Below are 16,613 nucleotides of genomic sequence, written 5' to 3'. Positions count from 1 at the left end.
AATAGCCAAACAAATACACATTTGTATCCATAGTGTTCCAATCAGTCAATGTCAAAAACTATTCGCAATCATTTGTGTGACAAGGGATATAAGCCAGTTCACACCCTAAATTACCGTCTATGGATTACTCCCCCCATGCTGACTTGAATTCATGGATATCCTAAGTCAATCATTTGAGGAGACTCTCTCTCTCCATAGGGAACAAAGCAGGCTCTTTGTGTCTCCATAGGGAACAAAGCAGGCTCTTTGTGTCTCCATAGAGAAACACTGCTGGTCAAATTATTGCCTTAGGAATGCAACAAAAAAATCAAACCTCGGTTCGAAGTGGAGCGGTGAATCTGAGCAGCTATACCCTGTGTGTGTTGCTAAATGCCTAAACTGTAAACTGTAAACTGTGCCTGTGAGTGAGTGGTGAGTGTGCCTTGCCTGCACAAAACAGCGCCCCTCCTTTAACTAGTGTGTTGTGTGTGGCCACTCAAGGTATTGCCAGGCTACGGACACGGCCAGCCAGCCAGCCAGCCAGCCAGCCAGCCACCCAGCCACCCACCCAGCCAGGGACATACCCACGGACATACCTGTCTATTGGGAGCGCTTTCACCGCTCCAAAAATATATATATAGTTATCCTTGATTAGTCACCTATACGAGGTACAGCTTGTAAGCATTGGGAGCACTTGTGGAATGAGCAACACAGCCAAACGTGTGGCAAGCGCACCCCAACAATGTTTTCTTGGAGCATTGAAGGATCGCACTCTTCCACAGTAATAAGGGAAAGAAAAACACATATTGGCTATTTATACACTGTCAATTTTAAAGGACAACTTTGTTTTTTTTACAACAAGGGTACATTTTTTAGATTGTAATTAGAGAAAAGAAAAGATGAGTGTTAAAATGTTTTCATTTACTGCTTTCTATCGTTTTAGTGATTTTAAAGATTTTGGCTAAATATGTCTTTTTAGACACAATAAGCCCATTCCCAAGATGCACTGCAATCGTTCATGGGCAGATGTGACTTATGGAAGCTAGTAGTGTTACTGTAAATAGTAATAACGAAATTACCAGCTTATTGTGTCTAAAAAGACATTGATATTTAGCCACTTGCACGGATGCACCCAACCACTGATATCAAAATCGCTAAAATGGCTAAAACAGGGGTCTTCAACGTTTTCAGGCCAAGGACCCCTTAGTTGAGAGAGAGATGAAGCAGGGACCCCCACAGCCTGTTCATAGTTTCCATATAGTTTCATTGTTTGACAGCACAATCATCAGTGTATTTTGGATTCATGTCAATTTGTGTTTTCAGATATTTAACCACTTGAACCGTCAATACTTAATAAACTTGACCTTTCACTCTGTACTTAGTCTGCTCTTTTCCCCCTCTACACCAAACCTCTTTGCCGAAAATAGCCGATCTACAAGCTCACAACGCCTCACAGCGCGAGGCGTTGTGAGCTTGTAGATCTGCTATTTTTGGCTAAAGTTCTCAGAATTTGGACACTAGGGTTCAAGTAGTTAATATAAAACAGGAGAAAAAAAAGTTTCAATCACTCAAAGATTTGGAGGACCCCCTGTAGTAACTCTGAGAACCCCCTTGGGGTCCCGGAACCCTGTTGAAGACCCCTGGGCTAAAACAATAAAAAGCAGAAAACAATTTAACACAAACCTTTTCTTTTCTCTAAATATAATCTAAAATATGAACCCTTGTTGTGAAAAAAACAAAGTTGTCCTTTAAACAAACCCATTTAGACCTGAACACAAATCTGTCTCACTTAAGATTTTAACCACGTTAACCTTTATTTAATGTTTTAACTATTACAAAAATAGCAGATCTACAAGCTCACAGCGCGAGTGCCGGTCAAATTGTCAAATATTAGAGGCAGAAAGTGTGAGCTTGTAGATCGGCTATTTTCACTATGGAATAGATCCGAGTCAAACTAAATGTAATGCCAACTCCTACAATTCAAAGTGCTTGTGCAGGGTGGGGGAGGGGTACCCCAGTTATGATTATTTTGGTGGTCGGGGCCTGGAAAGGTTGAGAACCACTGCACTAGGGACCATATGAACATTTCATGTCATGATTATCGTGAGAAAAAAATGTGATTTAAGATATTATCGCGATAATCAAAACATCCCCAACATCCATTATCCTGGGCCTGGGCGACGTGTTGTGAGCTTGTAGATCTGCCATTTTCACTAGTTTGGGTCCTGGGCAACCGTCCCATTTCTCTTTTGGGTCTTGAGATAAAAGTTTGGGAACCACCATTAAACAACGTTAAACCCCACAACATTGCATCATTGATCATTATCATCTTTCTATCTGCAAAGTGTTTGTTTCATAGAAACCCACCATTAAGCATGTTATGAGCTCCTTTCTGTCAATAAAACTCAGTGCAGGAGATTAGTGTTTGAGTGTTGAGTTTGGAAGCGCTCTTTTTCAATAAGGCAACGTCCCGCTGCCTCCCACATTATGTGCAAACAGTTGGTTAACAGACTACACACAGGACCACTGAGTGATTTCCAACGAGCGCCTCCAAACTCCAACACTTCAACAACATCTCAGAATTTCTTGACAGAAAGTAGCTCATAACATGTTTAAGGTTGAATTTTATCAAACAAAACTTTGCAGATAGAAAGGATAATACAAGCTTTCCGTACAGCTGCAATGTTGGGGAGTTTAATGTTTTAATACAATCAGATAGGACTTTCCTGTTTGGATGAATGGGCAATGGTCAATGGTTGGTGTTGCTAGACTCAACATAAATAATACAATAAATAAAACAAATATCAATACAAAATCTAGTTTACAGTATAGTCGCCACGTGTAATCCAGGTACATACCTTTCAGGGTGTTCCACCGCTCGGTTGAAGATAGCCGGTATTGAACTCCGTCCATGGAGGACCTTATCCATACAGCAAGCCAAACCCTGAGTCACAGCTAGAAGAAGCCATGACTCAGAGTTTTTAAACTCGCTGTATGAAGTTTAGTCCACTCTGCAGAAGGTCACCTGCAACACACACACACACACACACACACACACACAGCAACATTCAATTTGATACATTGCAGAATGCCAATACCAGTAAGACACCCTAAGGGCGAGAAGCAACCTGCTCTAGACGGCAGACTGCTGGAAAAAATGCACTGACCTCGTTGGTTAAAGTTGGACAAAATGTGACCATATTTTCCCAAATATGGAGATGACCAACATCATAGATGTTCGATGTCAGAGACCACGTGAAACTGACACAATATGTCCATATATGTGCATCCCCATTAATATTGATGACATCAGATCTCCATATATGTGCATAAAAGGGACAAGAACGAATTCATTTGCAAGTGTGACTCGCGTTGCGGTTGGTTAAGTTAGACAAAATGTGGCCAAAATGTGGCCATATTTTCCAAATATGGATGAGCTGGGATGAGGTGTCACGCACTGTGACGCACTTGGGCTTAATAATATTGATGACAGAGATCTCCATATATGGGCATAAAAGGGACAATTATCACTGTTTAAAATTGAGTACATGAGACTAATAAAAGTCCATATTTTAACATTTTGAGTATAGATAGATATATATTTTTATTTATTCACCAGACTGTAAACCACAAACTAGATGTTTTTAATCTGTTAAATTCTTAATGCATTCCCCCCTCATTTTGTTGAATTAGATTTGTTTTACTAACTCATATATATTAGCAATTATAAGACTTATATATAAATATAATACTTATGGAAAGTGGAAAAACAGTATATCTCCAACAGTTTGTGGAACAACAGTATAAGTCCGTACAAGCAATATTCAGCAGTCAAAAGTGAGCAGATAACATTAAAACAGACAATTGAACAAAATGAGGGGGGAGTGCATTAACAATTTAACAGATTAAAAATGACTAGTCTGGTATTTCAAAAAATATCTATATTTTAAAAAAAAAGAAGAAATGTGTACTTAAGAAATGTGTACTTGGACTGTTATTCGTCTCAGGTACTCAATGATATTTTCCTCAATGCTGCATGATGAAGAGATGAATCAGGGACCCCCACAATCTGTTCATAGTTATAGTTTCATTGTTTGACAGCACGATCAACAGTGTATTTTGGATTCAAGTCAATGTGCGTTTTCAGATATTTAACCACTTGAACCGTCAGGTCCTTTCACTGTCTGCTCTTTTCCCCCTCCAAAGCTCTTTGCCGAAAAATAGCCGATCTACAAGCTCACAACGCGAGGCATTGTGATCTGCCATTTTTTGGCTAAAGTTCTCAGAATATGGACGCTAGGGTTCAAGTGGTTAATATAAAAAAGGAGAAAAAAAAAGTGTCTGTCACACAAAGATTCGGAGGGACCCCCTGTAGTAACTCTGAGGACTCCCTAGGGGTCCCGGACCCCCTGTTGAAGACCCCTGCTATAGGGCATAGCAATCTGACATTCACTTTTCCCCCATTCAGATACATTATATATTCATATCCATTATTTTAAGGGTTAGGGTTAAATCCCAGTGAATCATGATCATAAAACCTTTGAAAAACCCGACCCTGAAAATATACACTACATTTAACCAGGGGTGTGGCACCAAATTCTGGGCAGTGAATCATTTGTACCCAGGGCCCCATGAATGTTCTTCATAGGGGGAACTGGGAACGCATTATTACACATTGTTTTGAGCTTTAACTATTGAAAAATAGCAGATATACAAACTCACAGCGCAGCACCCAGTGCCGCGCTGCGAACTTGAAGATCTGCCATTTTTGAAAAAAATTGTGAAAATGTTGAATATTTGAATATTTCAAATCCTTCTCAAACTTGTGAAGGACCCCCAAAATGATATGTATTTGGCCACGGACCCCCATCCCAAAATATTTAGTTCCAGGGCCCCCCCCCCCCCCCCCCAGAAGCAAATATTTGAGTTACAAATGTTCACTTAAAAAAAAACATGTTTAAAGATTTGCACAAATGTTCACGACTTTTCAAAAATAGCAGATATACAAGCTCGCTGTAAGCTTGTATATCTGATATTTTTCAATAGCTAAAGTATAAAATAATTAAGGCCCCTCCACCTTGGGCCCAAGTAACTCAGTCCCACTTCCCCCCCTTCTTGTGAAGCCCCTGACATTTAACTCTGTTTAGACGTTTTATATTTTTCTCTTTTCACAGAATCAAAGGTTTAATGATTATGATTCACTTTCTATTCTATTGGCTTAAAAAAAAAATCATTACTATTTTAGTTAAAAAAAATGGGGAAAATGAATAGCATTTTTTTAGTGGCACCAGCAGGGGCGGGCTGGCCATCTGGCATACAGGGCATTTGCCCGGTGGGCTGGTAGGCTAGGGGGCTGGGGGGGCTGGTGTAAAAAAGTATCGTCTCCTGTTCATGTAACAGTATTGCGTACGTAGGTTGCAGCATAGGCGATTCTAGCCTCTTCTATCAGGGGGTGCAAGACAGACCGAGTACTTCTGTTACCTCATGCACGCGCGCTGGCACGCGTGTGCGAAAAAAAAGCTTTTTAGCGGTTTTGTCCTGTTGTTTTAACAGGTTTCTGCAGTTTATTTTTTACCCAAATGTAACACAATATAAACAAAAAAAAATGCAAAACAGGTGCTTCTTTTTCTAGACACCATGAGCAAATTCATTTACTTATATTTTGCAGGCAGAGGCAGCACAGGACATATAAATCCAAACATCAAGTTAACCATCAAGCAATCAAGCAATCATCCTTAGTACACAATGAACTGCAGCCTCCGGTTTTTGGCACTTGCATACTGATCAATTATTTGCTGCAGTTTAATTTCGTGTTCTTTCTCAATCTGTAAAATGCCATGGTGTTAATCTCACAGACCACCCATAGTGCCTGCCAAGTCTGCCAAGTTAACAACATCACTGTTTTATTTGATAATTATAAAATAAAGTTACATTACAAAAAAAAAGTTAAAAAAATATATAATAATGGCCATGGCCTGGTGGCCAGGGGTGCAAGTGCACCCAAGGACACCCCTTGAAATTGTTTATGGGTTGCAGTTTAGTATGTGAACGGTCACAGCGGTGGTGCAGTCTTAGGCGTAGCTGCAGTTTCCATAGATTTGCATGAGAACATTGTTGATGGTGGGCTCGCTGAAAGCTGGCAAACGTATGTTCTCCCAAATCGCTATATCCTCAAAACGGTAACATGTCATCAGGTGGAACACCCTTTGGATCAACCACCAAACTCTAACCCAAACCCTAATCCTAACCTCAGTAAAACTATGCCTAACTCTAACCATAAACCTAACCGTAAAAGTAACCTTCTTTCGTGTATCATCAGATGGCCAACTCAGTGTCCTGCAGCCACGCCCTCGTCTCTGGTCCTAAATCGAAAAGACCAGCTTCTGAGGGTGGGCTGTATAGGGGGCAGCCGGTGATTATGTGCTCGGCAGTCTGTTCAGGCTCGCCACACTCGCATGCCGCACTGTCCGTTAGGCCCCACTTCTTCATAGAAGACTTGAAGCGCCCGACTCCAGTGCGCAGACGGTTCAGCGAGGTCCATAGGTGTCGTGGCATATCTTCTCCTTTTACACCACCTCCTGGGTCCTGGATGTATCGCTGCATACGGGAGGGCCCAGCCGTCTCCCATGATCGTTTCCAGGATGCTGCAAGCCAGGCGTCTCTGGACAAGTCCTCAGGGATAGACTGTAGCATCTCTTGTGCTGCCTTGTTGTAGGGATGACGAGACTTGAGCCTGCCTGGTGGTGCCGGTGTTGTTGTGGCTTTGTGCAGGATGTGCCAGTCGTACTTCTGGGCTTTTCTTGCCAGGGCGAGGGTAGCCGCATCCCGTCGTAGATTGGCTGGGGCGATTCCAGCTAGGACTGGCAGGTGAGACACAGGGGTGGGTTTCAGACAACCAGTTACTGTCCGGAGGGCGCTGTTGATGACAGTGTCGACCTTGTTGACGTGGGGACTTCTGCTCCAGACAGGGGCGCAGTATTCTGCTACGGGAAGGACCAGGGCTTGAGTAGATATGCGTAGGGTCTGGGGGGATGCTCCCCAAGTTGAACCTGCCAGGCGTCGGATGAGCGAGACCCTTGCTGTTGTTTTGGCCTTCACTTCATCCAGATGTTGCTTGTATGAGAGTGTTCGGTCCAAGCATACGCCGAGGTACTTGGGGGCTTGCTGGAACTCCAGGCGGTGGTTGCCGACATGCACATCCAGTTCCCTTCTTGCTTCCCGGTTGTAGAGGTGGTAAGAAGTGGTAAAAGTAACCGGGACGCGGGTGATTATCTAACCCTGTTGATGCTTGCGGGTGATTATCTAACCTGCCGACGCTCGCGGGTGATTATCTAAAGGGGAGCACACACTGAACGCGGGCGGCTGCGCAGCATCGCGTTGCGGTATCGACGCACGTGAAGTACCACGCGGTAAACCCCAACTGGATGCGGTGCGCTGCCACACAGCACATCCATTTCCCCCGGTGGGGAGAACCATGGGAGAACATGTTCACCGCGCGGCAACGCTGGACAAATAGAACAGTGGCGTATCGGCACGGCAGACGAGGCGTCAGATTGGCGGTTGTGCGCGTCTGACGCCGCCGGTGTGGGTTAGTTCATTGAAAATAACGGGGCCAATGAGGGAGCAGCGTTCTTGGTGACGTCACCACCAATAAGCGCGACTTGATATAAATAACGACCAGTAAGACGCCCAAGGGCGAAAGCGACCTCGCGCCATCTGTCTCTGCCATATATGGATTTGGTCGTCTGACAACATATAAATACAATCCCTTTTATGCCCATATATGGAGATCCCTGCTCTGAGTATCTGACATCACTGTGACGTCAACTGTGATGTCACAGTGATGTGTCAGCCTTTTATGCCCATATATGGAGATCCTGCTCCGAGTATCTGACATCATTGTGACGTCAACTGACAGACCATACATGGTGTTCCATGCGAGCCCACACTGTTTCGTAGGAACAGTATTTCTAGTTTTTGGTTTGTATGTTTACCTAGTATTGCCGATCGATTGGTGTACATGGAGGCCAGTCTGACATGCATGGACCTCCTTATTTGGGCATGGCTGACGGAACTCGTCGTCATGATGACATCACAGTGACGATGCAAGCACTGAGGCGCCCTGGGTATAAAAGTAGAGCGCAGACAGAGGGAACACCATCCGGTACGAATCACTCTCCCTACTGGCCATCACCAAATGCTGGAAGACCACTTGAGCCTCCAAAACACCTTCAGCGCTTAGAAGAGGAGCTGAGCTTGTTAGAGCGAAACGCCAGGCTGACACGATACCCAAGGAACGTTGGAACTGTAGCCTCGTCATCAAACACAGCCACTGCGCTCTCTTGAAAAGGACGCCCTCGTTCCAGTTATTATCGTTTCTACAATTGTATTCTCAATTCGTAGAAATGGCTCCTGCCAGCAAACTCCTGTCTGAAGAGCAGCTCCGATGTTCCATCTGTCTGGATGTGTTCACTGATCCAATCACCACTCCATGTGGACACAACTACTGCAACGCCTGCATCACACATTACTGGAACACCAAGGATGAGTGCAGGTGTCCACTGTGTAGCAAAGCCTTCCACAAGAGACCTGAATTTGCTGTTAATAAAGTTCTCGCAGAGATGGCCGATCAGTTCAGGGTTCACAAGTTGAAAGAAGAATATGAAAGAAAGACAGTGGCTGAAGTTCAGCAGATGGTCCAGGAGAGACAAGTGAAGATTCAGGAGGTCCAACACTCAGTAGAGCTCAGTAAGAAAAATGCAGACAGAGAGAAAGCAGGCAGTGTGCAGGTCTTCACTGCTCTGATCAGCTCTATTGAGAGAAGCCAGGCTGAGCTCATTAATGTCATTGAAGAGAAGCAGAAAACAACAGAGATACGGGCTGAAGGTTTCATTGAAGAGCTCCAACTAGAAATCGCTCAGTTAGAGAAGAGAATCTCTGAGCTGAAGCAGCCACACACTGAAGACCACCTCCTCCAGAACACCACATCCATCAACACTCCTCCACCCACCAAGGACTGGACAAAGATCAACGTCCCTCGATCTTCATGTGAGGGGACTGTGAGGAAACTCAGGAAAGCTGTGGCTCAGCTGGAGAAGACACTCCGTCAAGAGATGGATAATCTGTGTAATGATGATGAGCTGAGGAGGATGCAGCAATACAAAGTGGATGTGACTCTGGATCCTGATACAGCACATCCCAAACTCATCCTGTCTAAGGATGGAAAACAAGTGAGTCATGTTTCCATGACTCACTGGCAGATTCTCTGGCAGATTCCTCTGCCAGAGAACAAAGAGAGATTCTCTCAATGTGTCTGTGTCTTAGGAAAACAAAGCTTCTCCTCAGGAAGGTTTTACTTTGAGGTTCAGGTTAGAGGGAAGACTGCCTGGACTTTAGGAGTGGCCAGAGAGTCCATCAACAGGAAGGGAATCATCACACTGTGCCCCAACAATGGTTACTGGTCTATAGAAATGTTGAGAAATGGAAATAAGTACTGGGCTGGTTCTGAACCTCATGCTGTCCTCCTCCCTGTCAGAGAGGAGGTCCAGAAAGTGGGAGTGTTTGTGGATTATGAGGAGGGTCTGGTCTCCTTTTATGATGTGGAGGCCAGAGTTCACCTCTACTCTTTCACTGGCTGCACCTTCACTGAGAAACTCTATCCATACTTCAGTCCATGTCTTAATGCTGGTGGTAAAAACTCTGCTCCTCTGATCATCTCTCCTGAAGAGGGGCGGGCTGGCCATCTGTCATACAGGGCATTTGGTAGACTAGGGGGCTGGTGTAAAAAAAATAAAAAATAGCCAAAGTTCTGACACATTTTGGCACTAAACTGTATGCTAACTTAAACAATTTATGGATTGTGTAGTTGTGTGTTACCATTTTGTGCCGCCCATGACCGGTAGAGTATCTTGGCGCGCGCTGGTTGTGGGGGCTGGTCTGGCCAAGATGCCAGGGCTGAATTTTAGTCCCAGTCCGTCCCTGGGCACCAGTAAACCACGCCCACCGCTATGCCCTATACCTTTAAAGAGATATTTCACCAAAGAAATGCACAACTCATGCATTCTGTTGACTCATACTACCCTCCTAATATGTGGGCAGGCTGTGCTTTTTCATTTATTTTTAAAAAATCTTTCGGAACACAAATTAATACAATAAAACATAAAAAAAGAATGAAAAAAGTATTTGGAGGGTAGTATGAGTCTCCAGGAAAAAAAAAAGATAATGGGCGTTTTTGATGAATCTATCATGGTTAAAATGGAGTTTGAAGTTACAATGGGTGTGTGTGGGGAGAAGCCCTGGAGGAGGAGGACCTGATAACATTTACATCAAATATCGAAATATTGAATCAAATTCAAATCTGTCCAGGGTGTTCATAAAAGCCTGTTGAGACAATACAATGACAGATAACATCTGCGGCTTTAATACAATCGCTTTACATTTACAATGTTTGCATGAGTGGAGACGCACGAGCCTCAAATAGAGAACTACAAACACATCATAGTTGGTCGAATGGCGCATGCAGCAGGTGAGCGCCGGTATTGCACTCCATGTAAACGAGGTAATGCAACAGCACGGGATTAAAACACGAATTTATTAAACGTTTGCGCTTTTATAACGGAACACAAAACGACCCGTAAGGTCGGTTAACATCCGTGGCTTGGGCGTTTAATCCCTCATGTGTCGTTGTGTGTACTTTTATGGGTAAAAAACGTCAAACAAACTTCAGAATCGACCGCAAATTAATCCCTGAGCGAGACTTCTAGCTCTGGTCCATAGCGATAGAATGAGTTCTCCTCAACGCTATGTTACTGTACATCCGCTGCGCTGCAGAAAGCCTGCTTAGCCTCTCTTCTGTAGTAAAAATAACAAACACAGTTTTTCTACTCACCAAAACTAAGAGTGTTTTATGGAAGTGAAAGCCTACTTTCCTTAGTGGCAACTAACCTCGCCTCACAAGTGGCAACACTCTGAGCCCCCACCTCACGTCTAAAATACACTATGGACACAAAAGAAAGATATTTCACCGTAAGGTGAAAATCTGCTCAATGGACATTTCTATTGCCAAACATGTAGAGGGCGCTGTGGAGTAGCTGAAATGGCCGGTGAAATAATATGTTCTTTTGTGTCCATAAAGTGTATTTTAGACGTGGGATGGGGGCTCAGGGTGTTGCCACTAAGGAAAGTAGGCTTTCAACTCCATAAAACCGTCTTTGACTTTGTGAGAAGCAAAACTGTATTTGTTATTTTTAGTACAAAAGAGAGGCTGAGCAGGGTGTCTGCAGTGCGGTGGATGCAGAGTAACATAGCGTTATGGAGAACTCCTTACTCCATATGGATCAGAGAGCTAACCGAGACTACAGTTTAATACAGAGAAAAAACGATCTATAATGGCGGGGTTAGAGCTACAAACCCTCCCAAACACACAGTGAGTGTGGTTTATAAGTTTAAACTTTAGGCGACTCTTTAGAACTTGTGATGATTTGGAAAGGTAACAGGTAGAGTCGCCGGAATGAAGCTCGCCTGGAAACGGGGGGTGCGTTCGGAAATGCGCACCGGGTGGGGCAACGGTGCGCTTTTTCAGTCTGAACTCTGAAGGTAAACTTTCTGAAAAGCAGTAGTTGCTAACCTAATGTTGCTATTGATGTTTATAAACTAGGGTAAATTATAATAGAATATTAGAATATTAATTCATGTTGATACTGAAGAAGGCATACTGTGATTGTTTGTCCTACTGTACATGTTTGTTGTTTCTAGCATTAACATTTGTGATACTGTGAGATTAAGACTATCACCATAATTTATCCTAGTTTATAAACATCAACAGCAACATTAGGTTAGCAACTGCTGCTTTTCAGAAAGTTTACCTTCAGAATTCAGACTGAAAAAGCGCACCGTAGCCCCACGCGGTGTGCTTTTCCGAACGCACCCCCTGTTTCCCGGCGAGTTTCATTCCGGCGACTCTACTGGTATTTTTTGGAAATCATCACAAGTTCTGTTGTGTGTTTATCAAGTTCTGTAGTGTTTGTTTATCATGGTTGTAAAAACAATAGAGCATCGCAGCGGAAGTCGATGCCTGGGGTCACTTTCACTTTCACCATTCATTTTCGCCATAGACTTTTACAAAAATATTTATAACAATTATGTTAAGCCTCGAACCAAGCCATCCAGGATGGAGGTGAATCATGATCATATAACCTTTGATCCTATGTGAAAACATATTTTAATATTACATTATTTGATATACTACATTTAATAACTACCCTTTGTTTAGCGATTTTCAAAATGTTCTTTTCATAGAAAAAAGGGTTATATGATCATGATTCACCTCCATCCTGGATGGCTTGGTTCGAGGCTTAACATAATTGTTATAAATGTTTTTGTAAAAGTCTATGGCGAAAATGAATGGTGAAAGTGAAAGTGACCCCAGGCATCCACTTCCGCTGCGATGCTCTATATTTTACGGTTTGCTGTCATGATAACCCAGTGTAAAACCAAACCCAGAGAGCTTTAACTCATAACAGTGTTAAAGGAGTAGTTCACCCCCAAAATGACTTTTCTTCTATTGATTAGTCACGCCATGGAGACTAGAGTTCAATAATATTTTGAGTTTTTTGTCGCATTCCTAAGACAAAAATGTGATAACAATAAATTTACCCCCATTCGTTCCGGATGGTGACCCGTTTCGAAACAGGTCACCATCCGGAATCAATGGGGGTAAATTTACTCTAATCAAATTTTTTAGGAATGTGACAAAAACCAAAAAATATTATTGAACTCTACTCTCCATGGCATGAGTAATCAATAGAAAAAAAATCTTTTTGGGGGTGAACTACTCCTTTAAAGTACTGTTGGATTAAAACGTCTCATGTTGCTATAAAACATGAATCAAACATTTACCTGCAGAAGAGCGGCGTGGCGTTGTGTTTCAAACCATACATTGCTGTTCCCGCGTTCCTTTTAAGGACGTCCAGTCCGAAGCCCCGCCCACTGCTTCCGGTTCGCTTGGTTGTGTGTGTGTGCGCGTGTGTGTGTGTGTGTGCGTGTGTGTGTGTGTGCGTGCGTGCGTGCGCGCGTGCGTGTGTGGTCAAAGACACGCACACGCACGCACCGTTCTGTTCATGTGATATATTAGAGCACCGTTTCCCAAACTGTGGGTCTGGAGTCTCTGGACCCATTTGTGGGCCACAAAATACATGTCATGTGTACATTTCAAAAGATAGTTTTTTTCTGTATCTTTTTTGTTGTTTGTTTTGTTCATACATTTTTAAACAAACAAACAAACAAATGTAAAGAAATACCATGAATAAACACACACACACACACACACACACACACACACACACACACACACACACACACACACACACACACACACACACACACACACACACACACACACACACACACACACACACACACACAGTAAATATCTCCTATATTTCTCTGTATACTATTATTTATTTTGCTCTTATATCGACCTATATTTTTTTTCCTATGACTGCTTTTTAATTTTTTCCCTTTTGTTACTGACAATTCCTCATGAAAAGTAGGCTACTGTGTTATCCATCTGTCTTTCAAGATAGGCTACATAAAGTAGGCTACTGTGTTGTATGCAATGTTATATGAGATACATAAAGTAAGGCTACATAAAGTACTGTGTTCTATTCAATGTTATATGAGATACATAAAGTACTGTGTTCTATGCAATGTTATATGAGATACATAAAGCACTGTGTTCTATTATTCATTGTTATATGAGATACATAAAGCACTGTGTTCTATTATTCAATGTTATATGAGATACATAAAGTACTGTGTTCTTTCTATTCAATGTTATATGAGATACATAAAGTACTGTGTTCTATTATTCAATGTTATATGAGATACATAAAGTACTGTGTTCTATTATTCATTGTTATATGAGATACATAAAGTACTGTGTTCTATTATTCAATGTTATATGAGATACATAAAGTGGTTCCTGTGTAAATAAGTTGTAAAGCTTACTTGGATCTCCTTTTAGTTGACCTTGTACCAGTGATTTGTACTGTCATGAAACTGTACTTTGTCCTCCTATGCAATACAGTTCTAATACATTCTTCAAACACACGCACACACACGCACGCACGCACGCACCCACCCATCCATTCTCTGGACAGAAGGGGCCTGCAGTACCGCCCTGCGGCCACAGAAGCAAGTGGGGGCGCTGTTTCACCATATGGTAGATAGATGGCAGTGTAATAATACAGAGTTACAGACACTTCTGTTTATTAAAGCAGTGGTCCGCGGACCCCACTTCAACATTGGCCATGTGAAAAAGCACTTACAGGCGGCAGCCCCCCGAAACTGGTAACAATAAGCCTAAAATAACCTTGGTCAGGACTGCGTTCACAGTGGTGGAAGCCAGTTTAACCAAATGTTCTTAAATGTCTATCATGGACACAATCTGAAACTCCACCATGTATTTTCACAATCTACTACAGGGGTCTTCAACGTTTTCAGGCCCTTAGTTGAGAGAGAGATGAAGCAGGGACCCCCACAACATTTTTCAAAGATACCATATAGTTTCATGGTTTGACAGCAAGATCATCAGTGTATTTTGGATTCACGTCAATTTGTGTTTTCAGATATTTAACCACTTGAACCATCAATAAACTTGACCTTTCACTCTGTACTTAGTCTGCTCTTTATCCCCTCTACACCAAACCTCTTTGCCGAAAATAGCCGATCTACATGCTGACAACGCCTCGCAGCGCTAAAGTACTCAGGATATGGACACTAGGATTCAAGTAGTTAATATAAAAAGGGAGAATCACACAATGATTTGGAGGACCCCCTGTCGTAACTCTGAGGATCCCCTAGGGGTCCCGGACCCCCCTGTTGAAGACTGCTACTGCTTTACATCTGCTGTGTGGCACGTCACCACCATGCAGATGTAGTGATACGCGGAAGCGGGGATTGAACCCGGGACTCCCACTCGCCAGTCCAACGCACAACCAGTCGTGCTAATAGGGCTGAGCCCGATTAGCAGGGCTGTTGTCGCTGGTTCATGGCTGGTACTAACTCTGGGGGCTACAATCACCCCCCTGATCTTTGGAGCGCGCCCTCGCGCTTCACACTTCACGCCGTGGACCGCCGCACACGACGTGGACCTGTCCCTCACGCGAGGATACCGCGCTCCTCACCCTGCTCACAGCGCCAGATGTAGTGATGCGCGGAAGCGGGGATTGAACCCGGGACTCCCACTCGCCAGTCCAACGCACATCCAGTCGTGCTAATAGGGCTGAGCCCGATTGGCAGGGCTGTTGTCGCTGGTTCATGGCTGGGTGCTACACATACTTAGGCTGGTCACATCATTATATCATCACTCGATCTCAATTACTCACAACGATGTTTGTACAATCATCGACGTCGTATCCACGTTGAAAAAAGTATGGATTTTTTTGTATAAAAAAAGAAAGCAAAAAATACATATTTTAAGTATAAAAACTATTCTTGATGATACTTTCTTTTCTTTGTAGTTATTTGTCTTCTGCCCTGTGCATTCTTTGTTTACAAAGGCAAACAATGTATTATTATTTTGTATGACAATCTGACGACTGACGAGTCATGACGGTGACAGCCCTAGTTGTACGTGTGATTGCCTCGGTGATCAAACTCAGAGACTCGGTGTGATCTGAACGACGCAAAGCTAAGACATGGATTCAGATAGATTATTTATTGCAAAACATGATGTTATTCTGCAAAAAATACATAGTTTCTAAATGAAAAGTCCAACATCCGTCTGTGCAGCATAACAGTGAATCGTAGCTACATTCGGGCAAGCACCGCCCCCTCCTCGTGTCGCATCATATAAGAACTGTGTTCCAAAAAAATATATATATATATCTCAGCGTTTTGACTCATATGGATATGAAGAATCAACTGATGGTGAGAAAACACTAATGTTACTGTCGCCAAATTAGTTACATTCTCACCAGAAACAGATATTAGTGACGGACTATCATAATAAACCATACAGAGCCACCTCCCCGACAATATCGCAGAGACCGTTTGTTTATTTTTGGACCACAATGCTTATGTGAGACGATTTTAAGATGACTCAATGTTATTCTCCATGGAGAAATTACTTCTGCAAACCGGGGGGATGAACGAGTGACGTCATGACTTTGTTACTCTATTACTTTGCCAACAAAAGCAGCAGAGGCGCGCCGTCTCAGGCGACCCTGAGCCACGTGAGACACCGTTGAGCGAGGGTGTCCCCGTGTCGAGCGTTGCGAAGGTCGCATGAGCCGACTCAGCGCCGTTAGAAGTTGTAACCCAGGGGGCCAGAATAGTAAATAATGTTTCGGGGAGAACCGTCACTCAAAGTGCCTCTGGGCCAATCACAGCACGTCTTTTCCGGGACTCGCCTGACTGACGCTATCATTCACTATAATCATGCGTCCGGGGCAGTTTCAGCTTGGCAACTTCCTGAAGTAGGGGGAGAGTGGGGTAAACTGAGACACTTTTTACATTAAGCTCCCCTCTGGGTGAACTAAAAGATATATCAGTAAAAATTTACACATTTCCCAGCAATTTGGGATGTTTCCTAACAATGGAAGTTATCAGAATGTATTCAAGACAAAAGGCAG

This window comes from Nannobrachium achirus (genome assembly GCF_963921795.1).
Source record: "Nannobrachium achirus genome assembly, chromosome: 20".
NCBI lineage: Eukaryota > Metazoa > Chordata > Actinopteri > Myctophiformes > Myctophidae > Nannobrachium > Nannobrachium achirus.
Note: the sequence above shows the minus strand (reverse complement) of the source record.